Source organism: Schistocerca gregaria, chromosome 6, assembly GCF_023897955.1.
Source record: "Schistocerca gregaria isolate iqSchGreg1 chromosome 6, iqSchGreg1.2, whole genome shotgun sequence".
Taxonomy (NCBI): domain Eukaryota; kingdom Metazoa; phylum Arthropoda; class Insecta; order Orthoptera; family Acrididae; genus Schistocerca; species Schistocerca gregaria.
This window is the reverse complement of record NC_064925.1, coordinates 233,668,082-233,687,438: the sequence shown is the minus strand read 5'-3', so window position 1 is coordinate 233,687,438 and position 19,357 is coordinate 233,668,082. Positions and strand designations below refer to the sequence as shown.

The 19,357-nt window shown below is 40.7% G+C and overlaps 1 protein-coding gene across 1 annotated transcript in view; it reads left to right on the top strand.

The window, feature by feature from the left end:
- LOC126278140 (uncharacterized) overlaps positions 1–19,357 on the top strand; it is a 62,321-nt gene that overhangs the window by 1,035 nt on the left and 41,929 nt on the right. The gene's annotated exons all lie outside the window — the stretch shown is intronic.

Genomic DNA, 19,357 nt, shown 5'->3' with positions numbered 1-19,357 from the left:
AGTAAAAGACAATCCCAGAGCTGGTCACCCAACTACAGTACATATTGATGCAAACATGAAATGATTAAGGCAGTTATTGCAAGATGCTTGTCATGTAACAGGTGTGGTATCAGAAGAACTTAATTTTAATCGCCATGTGTGTCATGAAATTTTACTCAAAGATTTAGGTATCAGAAACTTAATGCAAAACTTACAGACAAACAGAAAGAGGAAAGACTGGAGAGAGTCAAACGTGATACCACAGTTATGGCAAATATTATTGCTGAGCATGACCCTCACATGAAATGCCAGAGTGCTGAATGGCGGAGTCCTGGATCACCATCCTTGAAGAAATTCAAATGACAATCTTCAAGAGCGAAGACAGTGTTGGTCACATTCTTTAATAGTAAAGGATTAGTTCACCATGAGCATGTTCCTCCACATCAAACAATGAACCAAACTCTTTACATTGAAGTCTTGAAACATTTGCAATAAGCAATTTGATGTGGCATTCTCAGGACTGGTTCTTGCTACATGCCAATGCAAGACCCTCATACTGAGACCTCCAGAAATATTGTCAACTGAGTGTAGATAGGAGCTAGGATCATTACTTGGTAAGTGCATTTTTCAATTTTTAATAAAACCTATCCTGGAACTTTTCTCTGATAAAGGGAGTGTCTCAAAAAGAAAATTCACTTGAGAAAACCATAAAATTATTAGACAGAATTACTGGTCAATACTTAATTACAGAAGGTGAAAAATTGGTGCTGCTGGTGCACAAAATTTCCTCAGGTGAAGATACATGGGTAGGCTGTGGAAGGTTAAAAAAGGAAGGCAGGTCACTCATACCTCAGTATGAAAGGGACTCAGCTACTGACTGGTCTTCACAACAGGTGAGTTGCTTTCATACTTATGGCTGAGTAACATGCCCTTCCTTTTTAATGTTCCCCAAAGAAGTGACACAACGTGCAGAATCAACAAAACCTAGACAGTAGGTGAATTCATCATAAACTTTACACAGTGTATCTGCTTCTACAGAATTTATGGCAGCTGTTATTCTGTTCTTCACTTCTCCTGTGTCATGGGGTAAATGGGAGATGAATACACTTCCCTTCGCATATCCCCACAAGAAAAGATGGCATGGTGTCATTCTGGTGATCTTGGAGGCCAAGAATGGAGGGCAGTATCTCGGGGTTCCATGCATCCAGTGTTGAAGCAGAGTGTCATTGAGAAACTGATGTATGTTGTTGTGCCAGTGTGGGGAAGCACCACCCTTTGGAAAATCAAATCACCAGAAAAGTTGTGGAAAAAACAAATTCTGCAGCATCTGAAGATAGATCAATGTTGGGTAGGGCACTCGGCACGGGACCACAAGACACTGCTCTACATTCTTGGCTTCCAAGATCACTACACATGACCCCATGTGGTTTTTTTGTAGGGATATGTGAAGGAAAGTGGGTTCATCTTTCCTTTACCTTGTGACACAGAAGTAGTGATGAACAGAATATCAGTCACCATAACTTCTGTAAGAGCAGATACTTTGTGTAAAGCTTATGACAAATTTAGTTATTGTTTACATGTTGTTTGTGTTGCTGATGGTAGACACACAGGGCATTACTAATAGCAAAGCTAAAACTGGAAGATTTCATTAGTATTTTGCAGTTTATCCTATGGTTGTAGTATGTTTTATCAACAAATATGGAGTTTTGACATCAAGCCATTCTTTTTGAAATACCGTGGACATCTGTGAACTTTCAGTCAAGGGTACCAAAACCATTGTCTAGTCATGTGGTTCCTTGTCTTTGGCTGTGACTTACCAGTGATCAGACAGTTGCCATAAACAGTAACATTTTTGTACCAAATCTAACACACCTGCTTTAACCTCGTTATGACCAGTTTGGTGTTGTTCAGCTGAAAACCCAACTTTTTGGTGGTGTTACTAGATATTTTGATCTCTCTATCTTTTTTAATTGTGCTATTCTAAGGAACATTAACCTTTGTGATGATGGGTGTCATTGAATGCAATTATATGCCATTTGTCCAATTAATGTTCAGCTACCAGTACCAGTATTTATCTTGACAGTTTGATTAGGAGAAACAGCTCAATATCAATCTGATGATGATCTGTCACCTGCATGATCTGCTCGGTGCAATACTGTCTGCACTCAAGTTGTACACTATATAAGCTGTGAAGATTAATTGGTGTGTTTTACATTGACACCTATTTAAATGCAAGCATTGTATTGTTTACTAACACACTATGATAACAAATACGTGTCCTTCTAGAGGAGTTCGTGGCCTATTTTAATTAATTTATTTTGATTCAGGGATAACTACTGGGCATGATGTGGGTCACACCATGCCAAGTGGTCTAGAGGCTCTCACACCACTATCATGGAATTTGATAAAATTTTGTGTGAACATTACCACTTGTGCCCAATAAAGACACAGTTATTCTGTCTCCAAGTCAATACTTGTGGAGATTTGTTTCACCCTATAGTGTGGTTTTCAAAAGAGTACCTCTAAAGCAGTCCAGACAATCAATGATATTGCACAATAATTCTGTGCAATAGTATTGCACAATGATTTTGCCATTTGGAATACTGGGCAATAGATGCTGCTGCTGCAATAATTCCTCTACTTTGCTTCAAGGAGGAACAAAAAGGGTGGAAGAAAAATTGGTTCAAGGAGTGTCAAAGATCACTCATGAAAATTTGTTGTGAAAATTGGGGTTGAATGAAAAAAGAATGTCATAACTTTTTACATGGTGATGGTCCAACATTTGATACATTACAGGAAATGGTTTTTCCCCAACATAGGCACTTTCCCCACATTAAGTCGGTGATTCATCCGTTGGCTATTGGGATTGGCAGGAGGCCTGCCTTGCCACCACATTAGAACTGCTGAGAGAGAGGAGCAGTGAAGGGGGTGACAGCACTGGCTGCTTTCTGCAATCTTGGCACCATTGCCCTTAACAGCGTGCACAGTAATATGTTCGCAACTCAGGGTGTCTTAACATTGGCTGAGCTTGGAAATAAATGAATGTCTTTCACCAGTTTACTCCACTTCTGGCAGCTCCTGCAAAATCGTCAAGTTATTGTGGACAGACTGTACTCTGGATTCCATGAGGGAGAGGAGAGGGCACAGCAACAAGTGCCCCCTATTTCCTGCCCTTGTGGATGGATGTCTGTGGCTGTTATAACTACATACTCAAACTAGTTACAAACTTCAAAATTTAACTGTGCATTACCAAGGCACTGGAGATCATGATAGAAAAATTGTTACAGAACAGATACAAAACATATCCTATACCATACATTCAAGTTTTATACCATTGTCACTTTGCATAAGTTTTGGCAAAGTTCATAGCACCCTACCTGACATCTTTTTCAAAAAGCATTCATGCTATGAGAATTTTTAGTATATCTTTCTATTTTGCTGTGCTATTGATGTGGTAGCTTACTCCTGTTGTAAAATAATCTCCTTTGTAGGCCGATTGCATGTTTTTAGTATTCTACCAATTAACTGAAGCCTGTCGGGTACTTTACCTGTGACCTAGCCCATATGATTGCTACAGTTTGTACACCTACAAAGTTATTTGTGTGTGTTGGTGGATTCCATTTAGTTGATATTGTTGTCATTTAAAGCAAGTTGCCAATCTTTGCACCACTTTGAAATCTTATCAAGATCTGGCTGAATGTTTGTGCAGCTTCTTTCAGACAGTACTTCATTATAGGTGAAAGCACCAGCTGCAAAAAGACTGAGATTGCTATTAATAATGTCTCTGAGGTCGTTAATATACTACACAATCATCAAGGGTCCCAACGCAGTTCCCTGGGGCACACCTGAACTTTCACCGATATTGCACATGACCATACTTTTGCTAATTAGCATAGATGTTGTATTGAGTCAGATACTTGTCATAAATAGAGAAACACTGCATTTATCTGACTGCTTTGGTCAATTTGTTTCAGGGTATCATGTGAGAAAAGTGCAATTTGAGTTTCACTTCAGATGTTTTCACAAACCATGCTGATTGGCATGGTGGGGGCCATTCTGTTAGAAATTCCTCATTGTGTTTAAAAGCTCAGAATATGTTCTAAGATTCTGCAATGAATGGATGTCAAAGATATTGGATGGTAGTTTTGTGGACCACTTCTGTTACCCTTCTTGTAGACATGTGTGACCTGGCTTTCTTCCAATCACTGGGCACAGGTTTTTGTTTAATGGATCTAAGATAGATAACAGTTAATAAAGGGACTATCTCAACAGTAGATGCGTATTAGAATCTGATAGAAATTCCACTGGCCCCTGGAGATTTAAAATTGGTAAAAGTAAAGCCTTATCTATGTTCATTGGGAACATTTGTGAATATTCACACAAAATTTCATCAAATTCCATGATTGTGATGCAAGAGGTTTTCCCAAAATTGGACCTCTTGACATGGAATGGCTCATATAGTACATTGTTTAGGATGTATACTGAAAAATTAATGCTGTAGCATGCCAGCACCTGTCTGTCTGATAGATGATGTGTATAAATAAGATTGATTCTAGTGCTTTAGTGGTGTGCATAAAATAGTGCCTTTCTATCTTCATGAACTCTTGGATGCATCTTGCCAGATTACTCTGACATGATCGTATCTAATACATACGTTAACACAGGACTCAGTCAGAGAACTGGAAGTGTTCATTTAACCCTAACTGGACTGAGGATACAGAATTTTGGTGCAGAGCAGAGTACATATCTGAAAAATTCAGTGTTCTGTGAAATTAACTTCTCCCTCAGCAATATAGTTAAGCAGGTCTTGCCCAACCATGCAAGGGCTAAGGAGCATACTGGTCTCAAGGCTTATAAGAAAGGGACAGGTCCTATATCCATGCTAAAATGCTAATTGACAAAAACAGCCACACCCCCAATGCTACTTCATCAAACACAGACCCTGTGATGCCACCTGTCACTGCTGGATGCACCCAGTTGATCATCAATTCAACATTCCCAACTGTACCGTTGTTTCAGTAAGTATGCTGGGAAAGAATATTATCAATTTCAGTGATGAGAAGTGGTATTTCTAATTTTCTTGTGTATTTCTACATTGCTGTATTGTAGGCAGTGAGTACATCGTTTCTACGTTGCTGTATTGTAGGCAGTGAGTACATCGTTTCAGTCTTGATGTGTTCCAGCAGGCAGATCCTACCCTGAGGCAATCTCATCAGGCATCTACAGAGGAAATTTCTGGGCAACAGCTGTTGATGCCAGATTATGTACAGAGAGGAATACTGTTACCAAGGCAGAGGTCCATTTGTGCCTTATGGCTGCTGTGAGATGCCAATCTTCTAGGGACATTGGCAGCCTTGTTAATCTCTTTCCGGATATGTTCCCAGACAGTGAGATTACCTCCAGAGTGCAGCTTGAGAAATCAAAAGTAAATCATAGCATTGCGTTCAGCCTGGGACCATTTTTCACTCAATAACTACAGGATACTGTTGCTGCCTGTGACATGGTTGTGCTTGGGTTAGCCAAAAGCATCAGATTGTGGGATAGTAAGTACTGCAAGTTTGCAGGATAGTGTGTTGGGCCAGATTTTGAACAGGTACTTCAGTTCAGTGTTCCTGCGAAAAAGTGCTCCAGAAACTTATAGTTGAAGTGTTTGAGACAGGTGCTTCTCAATCCAGGGTAAATCTGAAATGGCAAGTTGTCAAAGTGTCCATGTATGGCCCTAATGTTAATAAGGCATTTCTAAGAGAACTGAAAGGCAAGCTTAAAGCAGCAGGCAATCCAGAAGAAGCAAACTTTTGGGCTTTCTGACACATGAGTTACTTAAATTGCATGGTGCTTTGGCACGTTGTACTAATGCTGGTTACAATCTTGTTCAGTTTCTGAGAACTTTGTATAATCTATTGAAAAACATTCCGTCATACTGAACTAATTTCTCTAATGTTACAGGCATCTCTGTTTTCCTGCAGAAATTTTGTACTATACAGTGGTTGGAAAATAAAATGATGGCAGTCAGGACTGAGTAAATATTGACAGCTATTGCAAAGTACGTGAAGGAGGTAGAAAGGGTAAAAAGAAACAGAATGGGGTAAAACCAAAGCCTAAGATCACTATTTGAATTGCCAAGTGTCATATCTATCAAGTACTTCATGAGTCTGAGAATGATAAGATGCTGTGAGCTCATCTCTCATTTTTTGAGACTATGGTTGCTCAGATCGAGCTGTTTCTCACTAAATTTGTCAGATGCCCACCTACTTCTTTTCTTCTGTACTACACGCCTCCCCCCCCCCCCCCCCCCCCTCCTTTTTCAGTTAATGGTCAAAGAATTAATGGGAAATTTTATCAAGCCAAATGTTTTGGAGAAACAGTTTATCATTAAAACAGTACTGAGTGATAAAAAAAATCAGGTACAGAACCAAGAAAGCTCTTGGTCAATGTGACATGTCAGAGAAAGGTATCTTAATGTTTCATAATGATTGCCATGCATTTATGAAGAGTATTGATGGTATCTCAGAATCTGGCTTATTTGTCTCTGGCCTATTCCTTTACGAAGGGCATCAGAAGTGACAATTAATGCCGACATTGTTTTAAGCATAGCTCTGATACATCTCACTACCTTAAATTGCATTGATGGTCATGAGGCTGATACCATTGTTTGTGAATTTCAAAATCTCGTAGAGATCAGATAAGTAAAGAAAATTCTCAAAGAACTTCATAGGAATTGTGATCACAGTCGTGAATTCTGGATGGGGATAAGAGAGTTTATGAGAATTTGGAGGGATTTATCAAGCTTGTATACATTTTCTCTCATGGCAATGCGAGTCACTAGAAAAAAGAGATTTCTCTTGACAATTCCTCCATTGTGGTTGAAAATTTGACTGAAACCTTTCTCACAGCTCTTCATACCATACACAATGTGATCAAGGTTGATGGAGGTGTTGGATCTGTATGCATCAGGAAGCAGTTAATACGTTGCTTCCAAAGTGCACATGGTAGTTACAGTGGAGTAGCAGTAAAAAATTGGAGAAGGGGGAGCTGAGAAGTTCTCAAAATAAAAAATTAGAGAAAGAGGAAAGAGATTAGAGAAAAGTAAGAGAAAATGAAGAAAACAAAACTCATGAAAATGAGGTTTCTTGGATTGAAGTAGTAGTATTGCCACTAAAAAATACCTGCTTTTGATTTCATTTAATGTTCTTGTAAGTATCCTTCCTGTACTTTTAATTTAATTGTTGTTCATATGATGATCAGTTTTCATTGTCACAGCTTTAGTTCACATTTACATTGAGATACACATTTGTACTGATTGTACTTCTCTTACCAGTGAAGGATAAATGCATACATTGATATACAAAGTGAAAATTGGAAGTTATCAGTATTTTTGTCACACAAACAACCTTATGTTTACTTAGAGTATCAGTTTCACATGGAGCCATTACAATATGAAACCTTGTATCAAATAACAGCATTTCTCTATTAACAAGTGCTTCATTTTATTTTGTAAGATATTTAAATTGGCTTTTTTAGATCAGATGTAGTCTGTTGTAAAAAATTACTCCTATTGTATGTGAACTACAATCTGCACCCTTGTATTACTTTTAAATCGATGAAAATTTCCCCTTCCCTATGTTTTGTAACTATGTGCATCATTGTTCATTAATTTATGTTGTGGATTTAGTAGATGATGAAAATTTTATATTTTCTGAAAATTTCTCTGCAATGCTTAGCTTACACTCTTATTGCCTTCTTTTGTACCCTAAAATCCTATCTGAATAGACTGCTGGTGCCCTGCCTTGATCTCAGTATCACACTGAAGATGCTGATATATCAGTCTGAAATATATTTGCCTTAAGGTATCATGGTCCTGGAAGGCTAAGACCCATTTTGGTAAAATCGTATTTGTTCTGACTTACAAATATGAATTACTTGCTCCTCCTATGACAGGTGTTATCCATGATAATGCCCAAAAATTTGTGTTTTTGTGTACTTAAGTGCCAGTGGAAATGTAAATGGAATAACATTTACATTTAAATTATAATAAGCAGGAAATGCAGTGTCACCAGCTTCTCTTTATTTACAAGTAGCTTATTTGCAGTGAAGTGTGCTTTTTTGCTGAAGTAGATAATTATATGCTTTTATGTCTGTGTGTATTCCCAACAACCACTGTTTCTAACCGAAATGTTTTGTTGATGTTTTACTTCCTTTGAAATGCAGTCTTATTCTTGTTTTCCTGTAAATTTTTGTTCAGATTACTTTTGATACTAACTCCTGATGTCATATTCTAGTGTTTATTTCTTGGATAAAATGACCCACATCTGTTTCAGTGTGTACGTCAGCAACTCACTCATGTTAACAAATAGATCTGGCATCTCATTTCTTTCATTGAATGTTGGCAAATATATTTAAACACAAGACGTCTTTTTTTGTGTGGCAGGCAGTATTTCCATCAGATTAGTCAGTTTATGAAGAGACTTAAAATCAGACTAGTCATCAGGTCCACCAGCTGAAATACATTAGTTCATTCTACCTGTGGAATATAATGTAAGCTTGGATCCCCTTTAATATGTCATTTGAGTGCAGACAGTATTTCATCAGACCGACCATGTGTATGTTAGTACAAAGCCAAATTGAATAAGAGAACTGTTTGTGACTATGATATCTGAAGAAGAAATCAGTAGTAGCTGGACAGGCATTGAAAAACAGATGAAAAATTTCGTTCAGTATCACTTCTTTCATCGCCAACATGCTGAACTGAGGCAGACATGTCCTGCCTGTCACACAGAGCGTGTAACTAAGGCACTTCAGGTATTTAATGCCTTGATACCTAAAACTTCCAACTTTTTTTAGTAGTCAGTTATTACAATTTTGTTGAAACTGAGAATTGATGAACTCACTGAGGATTGTGACCAGTGCTTGGAATACTGGTAGGATAAAATTCTTAGCCATATTAATACTAACTGCAGACTTTTTGTAGATGATGCATATATCTGTTATGAAGCAGTTTTTGAAACAAACTGTACAAATATTCAGCCAGATTGGTCGGTTGGTTGGTTGATTTGGGGAGGGGACCAAACAGTGAGGTCAACCGTCCATTCAGAACATGGAAGGAAGTCAGCCGTGCTCTTCCAAAGGAACCATACTTTCATTTGCCTGAAGCAATTTAGGGAAATCACGGAAAACCTAGATCAGGACGGCTGGACGCTGATTTGAACCATCGTTCACCCGAATGCAAGTCCAGTGTGCTAACCACTGCACCACCTTGCCTGGTCTTCAGTCAAATCTCAGTAAGATTTAAGACTACTTCAAAGATAGGCAGCATATTTTAAATAGTCACAAATGTGAAATTGTGCTGCGTACAAACTGGACACAAGCTGTATCTTATAACTAAAATATCATTTAGTCACATCTGAAATCTGTCAACTCACACAGGTACCTGGGTGTAACAGTTTATAGGGATATGAAATGGAATATCACATAGGCTCAGTATAGGTAAAGCAGGTGAAAGATTTTGGTTCATTAGCAGCATGCTGCATGTCAGTCAGAAACAGCTCTAATGTTGTTACTGCAGCTTGCTACAAGGTATACAGTAAAGTATTGAAATTGGTAACATGGACATCAAAACAAATTTATTATGAGAGGCTTGCATGCCTCAGCGATACAGATGGCCTTACCGTAGGTGCAACCACAAGGGAGGGGTATCTGTTGAGAGGCCAGACAAACGTGTGGTTCCTTAATAGGGGCAGCAGCCTTTTTAGTAGTTGCAGGGGCAACTGTCTGGATGATTGACTGACCTGGCCTTGTAACACTAACCAAAACGGTCTTGCTGTGCTGGTACTGCGAACGGCTGAAAGCAAGGGGAAACTACAGCCGTAATTTTTCCCGATGGCATGCAGCTTTACTGTTAAATGAGATGGCGTTTTCTTGGATAAAATATTCCAGAGGTAAAATAGTCCCCCATTCGGATCTATGGGCGGGGACTACTCAAGAGGACGACATTATCAGGAAAAAGAAAACTGGCGTTCTACGGATCGGAGCGTGGAATGTCAGATCCTTTAACAGGGCAGGTAGGTTAGAAAATTTAAAAAGGGAAATGGATAGGTTAAAGTTAGATATAGTGGGAATTAGTGAAGTTCGGTGGCAGGAGGAACAAGACTTTTGGTCAGGTGAATACAGGGTTATAAACACAAAATCAAATAGGGGTAATGCAGGAGTAGGTTTAATAATGAATAAAAAAATAGGAGTGTGGGTAAGCTACTACAAACAGCATAGTGAACGCATTATTGTGGCCAAGATAGACACGAAGCCCACGCCTACTACAGTAGTACAAGTTTATGTGCCAACTAGCTCTGCAGATGATGAAGAAATTGAAGAAGTATATGAGGAGATAAAAGAAATTATGCAGGTAGTGAAGGGAGACGAAAATTTAATAGTCATGGGTGACTGGAATTCGAGAGTAGGAAAATGGAGAGAAGGAAACATAGTAGGTGAATATGGACTGGGGCTAAGAAATGAAAGAGGAAGCAGCCTGGTAGAGTTTTGCACAGAGAATAACTTAATCATAGCGAGCACTTGGTTCAAGAATCATGAAAGAAGGCTGTATACGTGGAAGAATCCTGGAGATACTAGAAGGTATCAGATTGATTATATAATGGTAAGACAGAGACTTAGGAACCAGGTTTTAAATTGTAAGACATTTCCAGGGGCAGATGTGGACTCTGACCACAGTCTATTGGTTATGAACTGTAGATTAAAACTGAATAAACTGCAAAAAGGTGGGAATTTAAGGAGATGGGACCTGGATAAACTGAAAGAACCAGAGGTTGTACAGAGTTTCAGGGATAGCATAAGGGAACAATTGACTGGAATGGGGGAAAGAAATACAGTAGAAGAAGAATGGGTAGCTCTGAGGGATGAAGTAGTGAAGGCAGCAGAGGATCAAGTAGGTAAAAAGATGAGGGCTAGTAGAAATCCTGGGGTAACAGAAGAAATATTGGACTTAATTGATGAAAGGAGAAAATATAAAAATGCAATAAATGAAGTAGGCAAAAAGGAATACAGACGTCTCAAAAATGAGATTGACTGGAAGTGCGAAATGGCTAAGCAGGGATGGCTAGAGGACAAATGTAAGGATTTAGAGGCTTATCTCACTAGTATTAAGAAAGATACTGCCTACAGGAAAATTAAAGAGATCTTGGGAGAAAGGAGGACCACTTGCATGAATATCAGGAGCTCAGATGGAAACCCAGTTCTAAGCAAAGAAGGGAAAGCAAAAAGGTGGAAGGAGTATATAGAGGGTCTACACAAGGGCGATGTACTTGAGGACACTATTATGGAAATGGAAGAAGATGTAGATGAAGATGAAATGGGAGATACGATACTGCGTGAAGAGTTTGACAGAGCGCTGAAAGACCTGAGTCAAAACAAGGCACCAGGAGTAGACTACATTCCATTAGAACTACTGACAACCTTGGGAGAGCCAGTCCTGACAAAACTCTACCATCTGGTGAGCAACATGTATGAGACAGGCAAAATACCCTCAGTCTTCAAGAAGAATATAATTTCAATCCCAAAGAAAGCAGGTGTTGGCAGATGTGAAAATTACCAAACTATCAGTTTAATAAGTCACAGCTGTAAAATACTAATGCAAATTCTTTACAGACAAATGGAAAAGCTGGTAGAAGCCGACCTCGGGGAAGATCAGTTTGGATTCTGTACAAATGTTGGAACACGTGAGGCAATACTGACCTTACGACTTATCTTAGAAGAAAGATTAAGGAAAGGCAAACCTACATTTCTAGCATTTGTAGAATTTGAGAAAGCTTTTGACAATGTTGACTGGAATACTCTCTTTCAATTTCTAAAGGTGGCAGGGGTAAAATACAGGGAGCAAAAGGCTATTTACAATTTGTCCACAAACCAGATGGCAGCTATAAGAGTCGAGGGGCATGAAAGGGAAGCAGTGGTTGGGAAAGGAGTGAGACAGGGTTGTAGCCTCTCCCCGATGTTATTCAATCTGTATATTGAGCAAGCAGTAAAGGAAACAAAAGAAAAATTTGGAGTAGGTATTAAAATTCATGGAGACGAAGTAAAAACTTTGAGGTTTGCCGATGACATTGTAATTCTGTCAGAGACAGCAAAGGACTTGGTAGAGCAGTGTCTTGAAAGGAGGGTATAATATGAACATCAACAGAAGCAAAACGAGGATAATGGAATGCGGTCGAATTAAGTCGGGTGATGCTGAGGGAATTAGATTAGGAAATGATACACTTAAAGTAGTAAAGGAGTTTTGCTATTTGGGGAGCAAAATAACTGATGATGGTCGAAGTAGAGAAGATATAAAATATAGGCTGGCAATGGCAAGGAAAGTGTTTCTGAAGAAGAGAAATTTGTTAGCATAGAGTATAGATTTAAGTGTCCGGAAGTCGTTTCTGAAAGTATTTGTATGGAGTGTAGCCATGTATGGAAGTGGAACATGGACGATAAATAGTTTGGACAAGAAGAGAATAGAAGCTTTCGAAATGTGGTGTTACAGAAGAATTCTGAAGATTAGATGGATAGATCACATAACTAATGATCAAGTATTGAATAGAATTGGGGAGAAGAGGAGTATGTGGCACAACTTGACAAAAAGAGGTGACCGGTTAGTAGGACATGTTCTGAGGCATCAAGGGATCACAAATTTAGCATTGGAGGGCAGCGTGGAGGGTAAAAATCATAGAGAGAGACGAAGAGATGAATACACTACGCAGATTCAGAAGGATGTAGGCTGCAGTAGGTACTGGGAGATGAAGAAGGTTGCACAGGATAAGGTAGCATGGAGAGCTGCATCAAACTAGTCTCAGGACTGAAGACCACAACAACAACAACATGAGAAAAAGATAATCACATCAGACAAAAAAAGTGAAGACACTGTGGAATACATTGGAGGAGGAGACTGGTAGAACCATACATAAAGAGGAGCAGATATCATTAAGAGAATAATGCATCGGTAACAGATATTTGCAGCATTGCTAGCATTTCATAATTGTTACTGAAAATATAGCGTTGTCAGGTTCAGTAGATGCTGCCTTGGAATATCTCAGACAAGTCATTACTAGTAGCTTTAGTAATATGAATATGAGGATTACTACACCAACTGAAGTAATGCCACCCATAAAATCTTAAAACTTTTAGTGGTTATGATAAAAATCAGTATAAATATAGTTAATAAAAAGAGTGTGATTTTGAGTTTAATAACATATTAAATTGTCTGTGTAACTGATCACTTATCAATGGAACATTTCCTGAATAGTTGAAGTAGGTTAAAGGTAAGCCTTTGTTTAAAAAAGGAAACAGGGAAAGTTGGTTGGTTGGTTTGGGGGATTAAAGGGACCAGACTGCTATGGTCATTGGTCCCAGACAGGGAAAAGCCATCAAATTTCCGTACAACTTCATTTTTGCCAGCATTCTTGAAAATTTTAGAAAAGTAATATTCAGTCAGCTTCAGATCCATCTGACAACAAACAATATATTGTCAAAGTCACAGTTTGGATTCCTGAAGGGTTCTGATACATAGAAGGCTATCTACACTTAAAGTAGAATGCACTTAGTATGTTAGACAATAAAAGACAGACTACTTTTATATTTTGGACCAGTCAAAGGCATTTGACTGTGTAAATCACAACATTCTTTTAAGGAAATTAGAATATCACAGTGTAACAGGAAATGTAAAAAGTCCTGTATCTGATGGGAATTAGATGGTGTCAGTAGGTAAGAGACCTGTGTTAGTCTCTCAGGCATCATGCAACTGGGAACTAATTACAAGTGGTTTCCCCCTCACGGTTCCAACTTAGTACCATCACTTTTTTATGTATATCAGAAACTTCAATATATGACTTTACCAGGTGCTCAGTTTATTTTGTTTGCAGAATATTCCACTATAGGATTTAACAGAGGATGTTGAATTTTTACTAAGAAAAGCTGTACAAATTGTCACAGATTTGAATAAATGTTTCACAGAGTTCTTGTTGCATCAGATTTGTCAGTCTTGAGCTTTTAACAGTTCCTCCTTGCTGTATTTTATGGACACTAAGACAAACTTTTTTCATTGAAAAATTTTCTCCAAGATTCAGGTGCCTCTTACACTCGAAATGAATATAAAAATGTCCAGTGTATGATTTTAAATTCCTGCCAGTCTTAAAAGAGGCCAGATATTCAATGCCACGGGAAACCTATCTGTATCTGGCAACATTGGATTCGACTGACAGCACCAGTGCACCGATGCGATGAATGTGGGTTGTGAGGAATCACAAGCTTGCTAACACTTGTCTCCTTCCCACCCCTCCATTACAAACCAGAACATTGTCTAGCCTATGATGTGTCATTTCAGTCCCTGGTGCCAATGAAGTTGAATTGAAAGTGATTTGTGTTATTGGTAACAGTACAATATTTTTGTTAATAGCTAGTTTCATAAAGGAAAAACATAAAAGGTATTCATATGATGTGGACTATAAATTGAAAGTAATAGCATATGCAGAACAACATGGAAACAGAGCAGCTGAGCAGCATTTCAACCCACCAGCAACAGAAAAAAACCATTCATGATTAGCAGGCCAGTAAAAAGAACTGTAAAAAATGAGAAAGGCAAAATGTGCAAATAGAAGATGGAATGCAAAATGGCCAAAGTTGACATACTGAAATCAATTGAAGGACACCAACAAAATGGCATTGGTGTGGATACAAAAATGATTCACATACACACTTCTAAGCTAGCACTATAGTGAACTTAAAAAGACTTTAAGGGTGGAGTTCACTGGTTAGTGCTACAGGTTTATGAAGCACCATGCACTTGCCATGTGAACCAGAACCAAAATATCTCAGAAAATGCTATAAGAGTATGAAGAGAAAATATTATTTTTCTATTACTTATTATTCAACATTGAAAGAAAATGAATGTGGAACTAAGCCAAACAGAATATGGATGAAATTCTGCAGACATTTAATGTGCCGAGTAACGGAATTGTTGCCATGAAAGATGCTAAAACAGCAACTATAAAAACATATTAAAAACAAATATTCCAAGACTTACCAAGCGGGAAAGCGCTGGTAGATAGGCACAATGAATAAAACACACAAACACACACACAGAATTTCGAGCTTTCGCAACCGGCGGCTGCTTCGTCAGGAAAGAGGGAAGGAAAAGGAAAGATGAAAGGATGTGGGTTTTAAGGGAGAGGGTAAGGAGTCATTCCCATCCCGGGAGCGGAAAGACTTACCTTGGGGGGAAAAAAGGATAGGTATATACTCGTCCGCCCCCCCCCCCCCCCCCCCCACACACACACACACACATATCCATCCGCACATACACAGACACAAGCAGACATATTTAAAGGCAAAGAGTAAGGGCAGAGATGTAAGTCGAGGCGGAAGTGTGGAGGCAAAGATGTTGTTGAAAGACAGGTGAGGTATGAGCGGCGGCAACTTGAAATTAGTGGAGATTGAGGCCTGGTGGATAACGAGAAGAGAGGATATACTGAAGGGCAAGTTCCCATCTCCGGAGTTCGGATAGGTTGGTGTTGGTAGGAAGTATCCAGATGACTCGGACGGTGTAACACTGTGCCAAAATGTGCTGGACGTGCACCAAGGCATGTTTAGCCACAGGGTGATCCTCATTACCAGAAAACACTGTCTGACTGTGTCCATTCATGCGAATGGACAGTTTGTTGCTGGTCATTCCCACATAGAAAGCGTCACAGTGTAGGCAGGTCAGTTGGTAAATCACGTGGATGCTTTGACACATGGCTCTGCCTTTGATCGTGTACACCTTCCGGATTACAGGACTGGAGTAGGTGGTGGTGTGAGTGTGCATAGGACAGGTTTTACACTGGGGGCGGTTGCAAGGGTAGGAGCCAGAGGGTAGGGAAGGTGGTTTGGGGATTTCATAGGGATGAACCAAGAGGTTACGAAGGTTAGGTGGACAGCGGAAAGACACTCTTGGTGAAGTGGGGAGGATTTCATGAAGGATGGATCTCATTTCGGGGCAGGATTTTAGGAAGTCGTATCCCTGCTGGAGAGCCACATTCAGAGTCTGATCCAGTCCCGGGAAGTATCCTGTCACAAGTGGGGCACTTTTGGGGTTCTTCTGTGAGACGTTCTGGGTTTGAGGGGATGAGGAAGTGGCTCTGGTTATCTGCTTCTGGCTGTTCATAGCATCCTCCTACAGGCCATACGCAAATTAGAACAGCATGCCACCTTCCACCTCAAAAAACTATCCAATCTCCTGGTTTCCCACCTCCGGAAAGGCAACTCATTCACCCTCCACAACCTTTCCAACAAACCTCAACCTCCTCTCATTGCACACAGACCCAGTCTCTCCCATCTACTCAATCTCCCACTTCCAGCTCCACTCCCCCCAACACCTCAAAATTCTAGTCAACACAATCTGGAACCACAACACCCCAATTCATTAGTTAACCTTTCCTCCAAACCTCTCTCCCAATCCGAAACCTCTGTCCTATCCAAAGGTCTCACCTTCAGCCCCACTCCCAGGTTCAACCAAACTGCCCTTGTCCTACACTTGTAGTCTCTGCTGGAAATATCACTTTGCCACGAAGAAAAATAATCCCGATCCCACTCCTAATGATCCAACTCCCCAAGACACTATCCAAATTGAACCCTGCCTGCAACAGTTCCGTCCTCCATCACAGCGGGACCCACCTCCTCTTCCTCAAAATCACCCTCTCCAAACCTTCCAGGAATTTCTCACTTCCAGCCTTGCCTCTCAATCTTTCTTGAAAAACCTTAATCCTACTCCCAACATCACCACAGCCGAAGCCCAGGCTATCCGTGATCTGAAAGCTGACCGATCCATCATCATTCTTCCGGCTGACAAGGGTTCCACGACCGTGGTACTTGATCGTCGGGAGTATGTGGCTGAGGGTCTGCGTCAGCTTTCAGACGACTCTAAATACAAAGTTTGCCAAGGTAATCCCATTCCTGATGTCCGGACGGAGCTTCAAGGAATCCTCAGAACCTTATGCCCCCTACAAAGCCTTTCACCTGACTCCATCAAACTCCTGACCCCACCAACACTCCTACCTTCTACCTACTTCCTAAAATTCACAAACCCAAACATCCTGGCCGCCCCATTGTAGCTGGTTACCAAGCCCCCACAGAACGTATCTCTGCCTACGTAGATCAACACCTTCAACCCATTACATGCAGTCTCCCATCCTTCATCAAAGACACCAACCACTTTCTCAAATGCCTGGAATCCGTACCCAGTCTGTTACCCCCGGAAACCATCCTTGTAACCATTGATGCCACTTCCTTATACACAAATATCCCGCACGTCCAGGGCCTCGCTGCAATGGAGCACTTCCTTTCATGCCGATCACCTGCCACCCTACCTAAAACCTCTTTCCTCGTCACCTTAGCCAGCTTCATCCTGACGCACAATTTCTTCACTTTTGAAGGCCAGACATACCAACAATTAAAGGGAACAGCCATGGGTACCAGGATGGCCCCCTCGTATGCCAACCTATTTATGGGTCGCTTAGAAGAAGCCTTCTTGGTTACCCAAGCCTGCCAACCCAAAGTTTGGTACAGATTTATTGATGACATCTTCATGATCTGGACTCACAGTGAAGAACAAATCCAGAATTTCCTCTCCAACCTCAACTCCTTTGGTTCCATCAGATTCACCTGGTCCTACTCCAAAACCCATGCCACTTTACTTGACGTCGACCTCCATCTGTCCAATGGCCAGCTTCACACATCCGTCCACATCAAACCCACCAACAAGCAACAGTACCACAGCTGCCACTCATTCCACATCAAACGGTCCCTTCCCTACAGCCTAGGTCTTCGTGGCAAACGAATCTGCTCCAGTCTGGAATCCTTGAACCATTACACCAACAACCTGAAAACAGCTTTCGCATCCCGCAACTACCCTCCCGACCTGGTACAGAAGCAGATAACCAGAGCCACTTCCTCATCCCAAACCACCACAAAAGTGCCCCACTTGTGACAGGATACTTTCTGGGACTGGATCAGACTCTTAATGTGGCTCTCCAGCAGGGATACGACTTCCTAAAATCCTGCCCTGAAATGAGATCCATCCTTCATCAAATCCTCCCCACTCCACAAAGAGTGTCTTTCCGCCGTCCACCTAACCTTCGTAACCTCTTAGTTCATCCCTATGAAATCCCCAAACCACCTTCCCTACCCTCTGGCTCCTACCCTTGTAACCGCCCCCAGTGTAAAACCTGTGCCATACACCCTCGCACCACCACCTACTCCAGTCCTGTAACCCGGAAGGTGTAAACGATCAAAGACAGAGCCACGTGTGAAAGCACACACATGATTTACCAACTGACCTGCCTACACTGTGAAGCTTTCTATGTGGGAATGACCAGCAACAAAATGTCCATTCGCATGAATGGACACAGGCAGACAGTGTTTGTTGGTAATGAGGATCACCCTGTGGCTAAACATGCTTTGGTGCACGGCCAGCACATCTTGGCACAGTGTTACACCGTCCGAGTCATCTGGATACTTCCCACCAACACCAACCTATCCGAACTCCGGAGATGGGAACTCGCCCTTCAGTATATCCTCTCTTCTCGATATCCGCCAGGCCTCAACCTCCGCTAATTTCAAGTTGCCGCCGCTCATACCTCACCTGTCTTTCAACAACTTCTTTGCCTCTGTACTTCCGCCTCGACTGACATCTCTGCCCTTACTCTTTGCCTTTAAATATGTCTGCTTGTGTCTGTGTATGTGCGGATGGATATGTGTGTGTGGGGGGGGGGGGGGGGGGGGGGGTGCGAGTATATACCTATCCTTTTTTCCCCCCAAGGTAAGTCTTTCCGCTCCCGGGATGGGAATGACTCCTTACCCTCTCCCTTAAAACCCACATCCTTTCATCTTTCCCTTTCCTTCCCTCTTTCCTGGCGAAGCAGCCGCCGGTTGCGCAAGCTCGAAATTCTGTGTGTGGTGTTTGTGTGTTTTATTCATTGTGCCTATCTATCGGCGCTTTCCCACTTGGTAAGTCTTGGAATCTTTGTTTTTAATATATTTTTCCCATGTGGAAGTTTCTTTCTATTTTATTTACAGCTATAAAAACAAGTGGACATGAAAAAATTGCACTACACTGTTGTCCTTTCATGTTGCACTCACAGTAATAAACTTAATTCAATGATTATTTTCAAAAAAGATTGCCAGACCTTCTGAATTACCAAAATGTGTTGTTTTCATGTACATGCAAAAGATTTGGATGGACGAGACTGGTATGTAATTATGGATTAACAGAGTGTGGGAGAGCAGGGAAAGTGCTTTATTGAAGAAGAGTTCTCTTCTCGTGCTAGATTGGTTTAGTAGTCATTTGAAAAATTATGTAAAAGAG